Source organism: Phoca vitulina, unplaced genomic scaffold (genome assembly GCF_004348235.1).
Source record: "Phoca vitulina isolate PV1807 unplaced genomic scaffold, GSC_HSeal_1.0 scaffold9, whole genome shotgun sequence".
Classification (NCBI taxonomy): Eukaryota; Metazoa; Chordata; class Mammalia; order Carnivora; family Phocidae; genus Phoca; species Phoca vitulina.
Genome location: NW_022589712.1, coordinates 33,375,599 through 33,382,928, shown reverse-complemented (window position 1 = coordinate 33,382,928; position 7,330 = coordinate 33,375,599). Strand labels below are relative to the sequence as shown.

At 44.7% G+C, this 7,330-nt stretch overlaps 1 protein-coding gene across 4 annotated transcripts in view; it reads left to right on the top strand.

Annotated features, from left to right (window-relative positions):
• The first annotated feature begins 5,933 nt into the window (after positions 1-5,933).
• The window catches only part of L3MBTL3 (L3MBTL histone methyl-lysine binding protein 3), a 119,574-nt gene continuing 118,177 nt past the window's right edge, over positions 5,934-7,330 (top strand). Inside the window, exon 1 of one of the 4 annotated variants that reach the window (XM_032407887.1) lies at positions 5,934-6,020. The gene's annotated coding sequence lies outside the window, so the exon portion shown is untranslated. The other 3 variants (XM_032407883.1, XM_032407886.1, XM_032407884.1) reach the window with 3 other exon arrangements.

The window sequence follows — 7,330 nt, the reverse complement described above, 5'->3', positions numbered from 1 at the left end:
AAATTTCAAAATCTTATTCTTTAAAGACTTCAAACCCATTGAGAAACCTCAGTTTAAAAACCTTTCTATTGATGGTAGTTTCTGAAATAGAACCAAGGGTAAAGGCATAGCCAGTGTAATTTAAAGTGACAGATTGTCTTCTTCTCAAACACTGACATTCCATTCGGCATTCTACATGAACCAAGTAATGTTCCAGATTTTTTTTTATATATATACAGTTACACTTACTGTATTTATGTGATGAATTCAATTCCAGATCTAGGTATTAACAATTGGAACCATGCCTCAGTTACCTCCCTTATGAAAGATAACGTAGGAATGTTATAACAAATATTTAGTTAAAAAACTGCAAAGGGCTTTGAAAATGTAAAAGTGTAATATAAATGCTAAATAAAGATAATATATTCTGAACAGCAGGCTCCTTTGAAATAGGGCCTATGAATTCCATTAGCACTCTCTGTTTACATGCTTTTAGGAACTTTTAGGGAGATGTTGCCCATGAGCATGTTTGTGACATGATACCTATGGCCTAGTAACCAGCTGGGAAAGGGACAAGTAGAAGAGCAGATGTAATAATTTGTGTATTAACATTCCCTTAAGTCATTCAATAAATATTTTTTTCATAGTTAACTGTGTGCAGGTACAATTCTGAATGCTAGCAATACTGCAGAAAACAAAAACAGGCAAAAATCCCGACTCTCAGGCTCACATTTACTGATTACTAACCACGTGCCAAGGTTTAGTCTTGCATAGATCCATTCAATCCTTATAATGCCCCTATGAGCTAGGTGCTAGTCATATCCCCATTTTACAGATCTAGAGAGTGAGGTAAAATTCCCCTCTGTTTTGCAAGTCTAATGGAAACAAGTCATCTTCTTTGCTGTTGCCTGGGTTCTTTTGTTTATCCACTCAATTCAAAAAATGATTCACTTTCCCAAAGGGATGGGGAGTTATTATGGCGATATTCATGAAGACAGAAATTCTAGCTACGTGGGTAGGGGTAGGCTTCATGGTGATCACAGAGTGGCCAGGCCTCTCCAAGACTAGAATGACCTTTGGGAATAGGAGGTCATGCAGAGCCCAGTGAAACTCTGGCACCTCTATCTTTATCTGGCTGGCTAACTTCTGCTCTGCTCTACCTTACGATTTCTATTTATGCATAGTTTCTAATGCCTAGTAGCTAATTAGCCTGTACTCTGCCTTATTCTCTCCGTGAACCATTTAGTTTTTATAATGCCTGTGAACTAACTTTATCTTCAGTAGTTCCAGTTCATATGGCCAAGTTTAAGAATATAACTGGTCCATTTCATCACTTTTATTCATATGGGAAAGCACTCCCTGTTGACTCATAGGCCACCCCTTGCTACTCAATTCAGTCCTGGGATTAAATGTCCTTTCCTGGACCAATCAGCTGTGGTCAGGAGGCCAGGTCAAATGGACAGAATATTTTAGGACCAGGCTCTCAGAGTATGGAGGGCTATTGTTACAGACATGTTCTGAAGTCTGGCTTATGCCTTCTAACATTGTTTAGTCATAAGGCTTTTGGATTTAGGCTTTAAATGAGTGAGTACATTATGAAAAATCATAAATTATCTTTTTTCTTTAAATTTAGAAGGCAGTTTACAGTCCAACATTATTCTACTATTTTGGATATATCTGTCATATTGCTATCTTTACTTTTGTATCTAAACAAAATGATAATAAATATTCACATCTATCCATAAGTTCTTTCTATATTATTTCCTTGGGATGTTGAGAATGTGATACACATTGTAATGCTTTCCCTACCTGATGAATAATATACCCCTTTTCTTTCACCCTTAGCATTTCAATTACATTTTACCATCACAAGCTCTGTGCTAAGAATGTATGCAGATGTGTCACAATAAAGATAACCAGGATTCAAATGAGAGTACTTAATACACATTTCAGTGTTATCTAGAACACTAACAAGAAAATCAAATTCAGCTCTTACAAATATCAATAATCAGAATCTTGGCCAAATCAATGTTAACGTCATTGTTATACTTGGAAAAACATGGAGCACACAATTATGTAGGCTAAAAAAATCAATAACTTGACTCACACTTAAAAGTAAGATAATACATTAAAAGGATGATTTCAAGTATTGTTCATTTAGAAAATTTCTACGGAAAGATTCAATTTTACCTCGAGACTTGTGACCAGCAGCACACGTTACAACAAGGGGGACTGGTGTTAGAAAAGCAGTTTGTGGCTATGAAACAGATCAAAACTAACTAGCCATTAGGGAATGGAACCCACAACCTTGATCTCATTAGTACCAGGCTTAAACCAACTGAATGAGCTATAAACTGATAACATTCTGAGACCTAGCAGAAGGATGGATTTTCACTCCTTAAAATTCCTTTCTTGGTTCCATGTTATTTGTACCAAACTGTGACAGTGTTCCTGTTCTGTGAGAAAGATGGGGAAGGACATGGCTTTCAAAGAGGCCTCAGAAATCAATGACTGTTCTCTTTGTCTAACTAGTGAGAGAATTGAAGCCCTGAAATGTGAGGTGACCTGCCTAATGGCTCCCAGCAGGTGGTGGCAGAACTGGATTAGAACGCAAATCTCTTGGACTTCACTCCAATTTCAATTTGTGAGGGACTGGCCCATGGAGGAGGTCGTCCTTGAACTGTTCCAGGCCAGGAAGAGTGAATCCTATCGATGCAGGACAAGCTCAGTGTTAGGAAAAGGGAGTTTAGGTTTTTAAACTGAAGTTCACACAGAGTAGAGGTAGGAGAATGGAGTAGAGTGAGAGAGGTTTCATTTTACTTATTTTTACTTCTTATTTTCATTAAGAAAATATATTTAAATTCAATTTAGTTAACACAGACTGTATTACTAGTTTCAGGGATTGAATTTAGTGATTCATCAGTTGCATACAACACCCAGTGCTCATCACAACAAGTGCTCTCCTTCAATGCCCATCACCCAACCACCCCATCCCCCCATCCACCTCCCCTCCAGCACTCCTCAGTTTGTTTCCTAGAGTTAAGAGTCCAGTGAGAGAGGTTTTAGATGACCTTCACTGGGAGGTTACGGGAAGCCTCAAAAATTCTCTGAAGAACGAATGCAGTGATTTGTTTAAAATATTTTCCATGTAAGATAACTTTAGCTTCAGAATATTTAGGAATGGAGTAATCTGAAGTCATTTTGGGGGGAATAAGTTTGGGTTTAAATAAATCAGTACAAAGAATAATAAAGGAATGAACTAATACTTTCGTTTGAGGTGTCAAGGAAATTGAAATTTCATCTGAAGGACGGATTTGGTATGTAGGTGTCAGAGTGTAGAGCAGGGTGGAATGGGAGGTGGGGAGTGCTGGAGAGTGATGAGATTCAGTGAAGCTAGAAAGAAGGGATTCATGATGAATTATTAAGCAGTGACTAAGCGGTGGGTGGATGGGTGAAGGAACAGCAAAGAAGCTTCTACGAGTATATCACCATTTAGGGACCGGATGGAGAGAGGTCCTGTAAATAGTAGTAGTTTACCTGAAGAATAGCACAATGTTATCTAGATTCTAATGCTGCATTCTGCCTCTGTCTCAGGTGGTGGCACTAAAGGATTCTCTGTAGAAAAATGTGGTAGCAGTCTTAATTTTACATGTGAGTACCTTCAAAATATCTCCTACCCTGAACCACATCTTGGGAACAGCCGCGATGAAATCTTTGAGGTTTTATGGGTGATCTCTGGGGGAGAAAGGCAAATCTCTATTCCAGAGAGCCTCAACTCACCTTTATTTTTGTTAGTGGACCTCAATTAGTGCACAGGTCCCAGGCAAGCCTTGCTCTCCAAACCCTCAGACGTCCTCTGATTGGATCCTTTTTCCCAGAGGAAAAGTGGAACAACGCACCAGGGATGGTGGTCCTTCAAGAATCAGCTTAGCTATGACTTTTTCTGGACAACCTGTCCTCATCTCCATAAGTGCTCCTCAACCGTCCTTGCTCTGCATACTTTACTATGACCTACCATATTGTAATGCAATGCCCAGTTCGCTAGACTCTCTTGCCAGACTCAATTCCTTGTGGCCTAGTTTTTGTCTGCTGTTATTCCCTAGCACCTTGCAGAATGCTCAGCACAAGAAGGCCATTAATATAAGTTTACAGACTTTTAAACCAACATCTCTGAAAACATGTGTGAAACAGAAATATCATGCAGAAGTTATCTAGAGAGAATAAATCTAAAATGGATTTTTAGAAAGAAAAATCTAAAATTTAAGGGTTTTTTTTTCTTTGTGGTATGGTCTTAGTTTTGCACATAGTTCATGGCCTTTCTTTTCTGCTCCTCCTGTAGTCTGCCTTTGGCCATTTCACTGCTTATTATTCAAGGACTAAGGAGAAAAGGAGAGGAGCTGAAATTCACATCAGTTAATTAGGCTGTTTGGGAGCAGGTCTGAAAAGGATTGGATGTGGTGGGTGAAATCAATAGTTAACTGGTGGTCTGAGATTATCTATAGCTTTCACTAACCCAGCCTGCTCCACTTCGTACCCCTAAACCAATGGCTGCTCAACATATGAGCATATTTTATAAGCTCATTTCAGCTTCATGGGTTTGTTCCTTTGTTCTTGAGTACATGGCAAGACATATGTCCTGATTTTTGGTTTGGAGAATTTGGTCACTGTACCAACAGAAGAGATTGTGGGATGGGCAGCTTCTCTAGGGCAATTTCATGGTCCTAAAGGAAGAAATTAACAGTTTATTTTCCGAAACTGGTTCAAGGAACATTCCTTAAGTAAAAAAAAAAAAAAAAAAAAATCAATCAAGAAATAATATTACTTACATTTTGAAGAAGGATTTTTAATACAGTATTTCCATCTGTGATATATTTAAATTCTAGGCCTCGGGCAGCAATTTTGAAAAAAGGCCTCCTTTACCTTTTACCAGATGCAAAATAAATAGTCCACTCTGAGGGCCGGAGCCTTTCCCTTACTTTCCCCACCCCTGCCAAATATAAGACTTGCTTCTGCCATTCTGGAAATCACACGTGCTACTCCTTTTTTTCTCCAACCGCAAACTGTTATTGACATTACAATGTTTATCACAACTTCAATTACACAAATTATTTTGTAATACTTGTATCTAGTAGAAAAGGAGAATGGTGAGCTGCCCAAAAGGAGGTCTGCAGTCAGTAAGTGGAAGGCTGTCAATACTGAAATACAATACTCTCCCCTGATCTAGTTTTGACGCCTTAACAAAGACAGGTTTGGCTCTTTAGGACGGCTCAGCCATCTTGATTGGTTACATGAAGGTTACTAGTCCTGGATCTGCCGATTGCCCGGGTCTAGGAACACTGATTTCTAAGTTGATGAACGAATCCAAACATATTTCACAACAGAGGCCTAACATGCTGAAGCTGTCAATAAAGACCCAACACTTGAGGAACCGAAAGAACACACAAGTTTTACACGCACACTTAACCCGTGCATTCTTCCAGTCCTCAAACCGGGGGAGGTTCTACTGCGTAGAAGCTTAAAACTTTCTTATTTTTCACGACCTGTAGCATGCATTGAGCCTGTGGGTAGTGTTTGTATAAGACCAAGGCCCACTCTTTAATGGCTGAATGAATCCATTTACAGTACATGCTGGATTAGCTGCTCTGAGAATTGCCTTTAAAAAAAAAAAAAAGTAAAGTGAAAAATAGACAAAGAAATCTACAACCTGAGCAGTCTCTCATATTTGTTTTGACTGTTCTGGCACCCGCCCTGAGCCGGTGACAAGGCTGTTGAAAAGATGCACCTGAAACACTATCTGCGGGCAGCTGATTTGCCAAGCGGCTTTATTGCTGCTTTCCAGCGGCGAAGGCGCAGTAGCAGTAACAGGGAAGCCAGCGCGAGCCTCCCCGGCAGCGGCGGCGGCCGCGGCGGCACCAGCACCAGCGCAGTTTCCCCTCTCCCCAGCCCTGACTCTACGCGCACATGCGCACTGCGCCCGCAGCCCTGGACCATTTGTCAGGACTACTCGTGAGACGGAGAAAAAAAAAAGAGAAAATTTGGGGGTAAGAAGCGGTTGATCGGATCTAATCTCTAATTAATCAGAAGATTTGTCCGTGCAAAAGCCATTCATTTATTTTTCTGGGTGAGGATGAAAGTTAAGAGACCTATAGAGAGAAGGAAGCGCACCCTCGTCTTGTGAAACAGATCAGGGGAGGGGAAAGGACAGAAGGGGTTTCTCCCCCACTTCTCTGCGCCTCTGGGAAAGAGGAGAAAACTTAATCCCGGGGAAAAAAAGTGGGCAAGTGACTCGGAAACGGCTGGAGGGGGAGTCTCTGGGCATCTCACTCTGAAGTAGTGAGTGCGAGTGTGAAAGAGGAACAAAAGAGAGAGAAAAGAGAAAGGAAAAAATGGGGGGAGGAGAGACTTGTATTTTTTTCTTTGCGCGCACACGGGGAAGGGTGTGGGGGGCCGTGCTGAACGGAGCCGGGGCGAGGCGGCCGCGTCGGGCTCTCGCCGGCGCGCAGGCGGCGGGATGCGTGTGGGCCCCCTCCCCCGCGCCCCCCGAGCTTGTCACTTTGGTCGCTTTCATGACACCGGGCGCGGGGTGGGGGAGCGCGGCGGCGCCGGGCTCCGCCGGGGTGCGTGCCCGAGTGGGCGCCGCGGAGCTGCAGCCCGGGCGGCGAGCGCGGCCGCCGAGGCTGGGGGCGCCGGCGGGGGGGCGCGGGGGCGGCCGGGGCGGCCGATCGGTGCGGCGGGAGGCGCGAGCCCCGCGCGCCGCCCCTGCGGCCCCCTCCGCCCGTGTGGCCTTTGTGCCGGGCGCGCACCGGAGAGCGAGCGAGTGAGCGAGCGAGCGCGAGAAGTACAAGTACGGGAGACCGAGGCAGTGGGAAAAGAGGCCGGGCCACTTTCTCCCCGCTCGGGCTGCGGAGAATGGACTGGTTGAATGTGCAGGCGCGTCTCCCCGGCGTGTGCTGTGTGTGTGCGCGGCGGAAAGGCCTCCCCGACTCCCACCGCGCACACGCACACTCACACGCACGCACACACTCGCGGACCCGCGGCTGGGCTCGGCGGCCGAGAGTTTGCGTTTTCTTCCTCGCCGCCTCCCCCTTCCCGACCGACTGTGTGAGAATTTCATATAGATCAGCTCCAATTTCCGCCATTTTGGGAAAGTTGCACAAAAATAAACCCTCCGGTTTATTTCTGCCCGAGGCAGGAAAGTGCTTCGGGAAGCAAGGCGGCGCGGGCCCGCCGCGGCCGTCCGCGCGGGGGAGGGCGCGGGCCGCGGGCCGGGCCGGGAGCCCGCGCCGTCGCGGCGTTCGCCCCGCTCCGTGCCGAGCCGCGCCGGCCAGGGTGCGGGCGCGGGCGTGTGTCG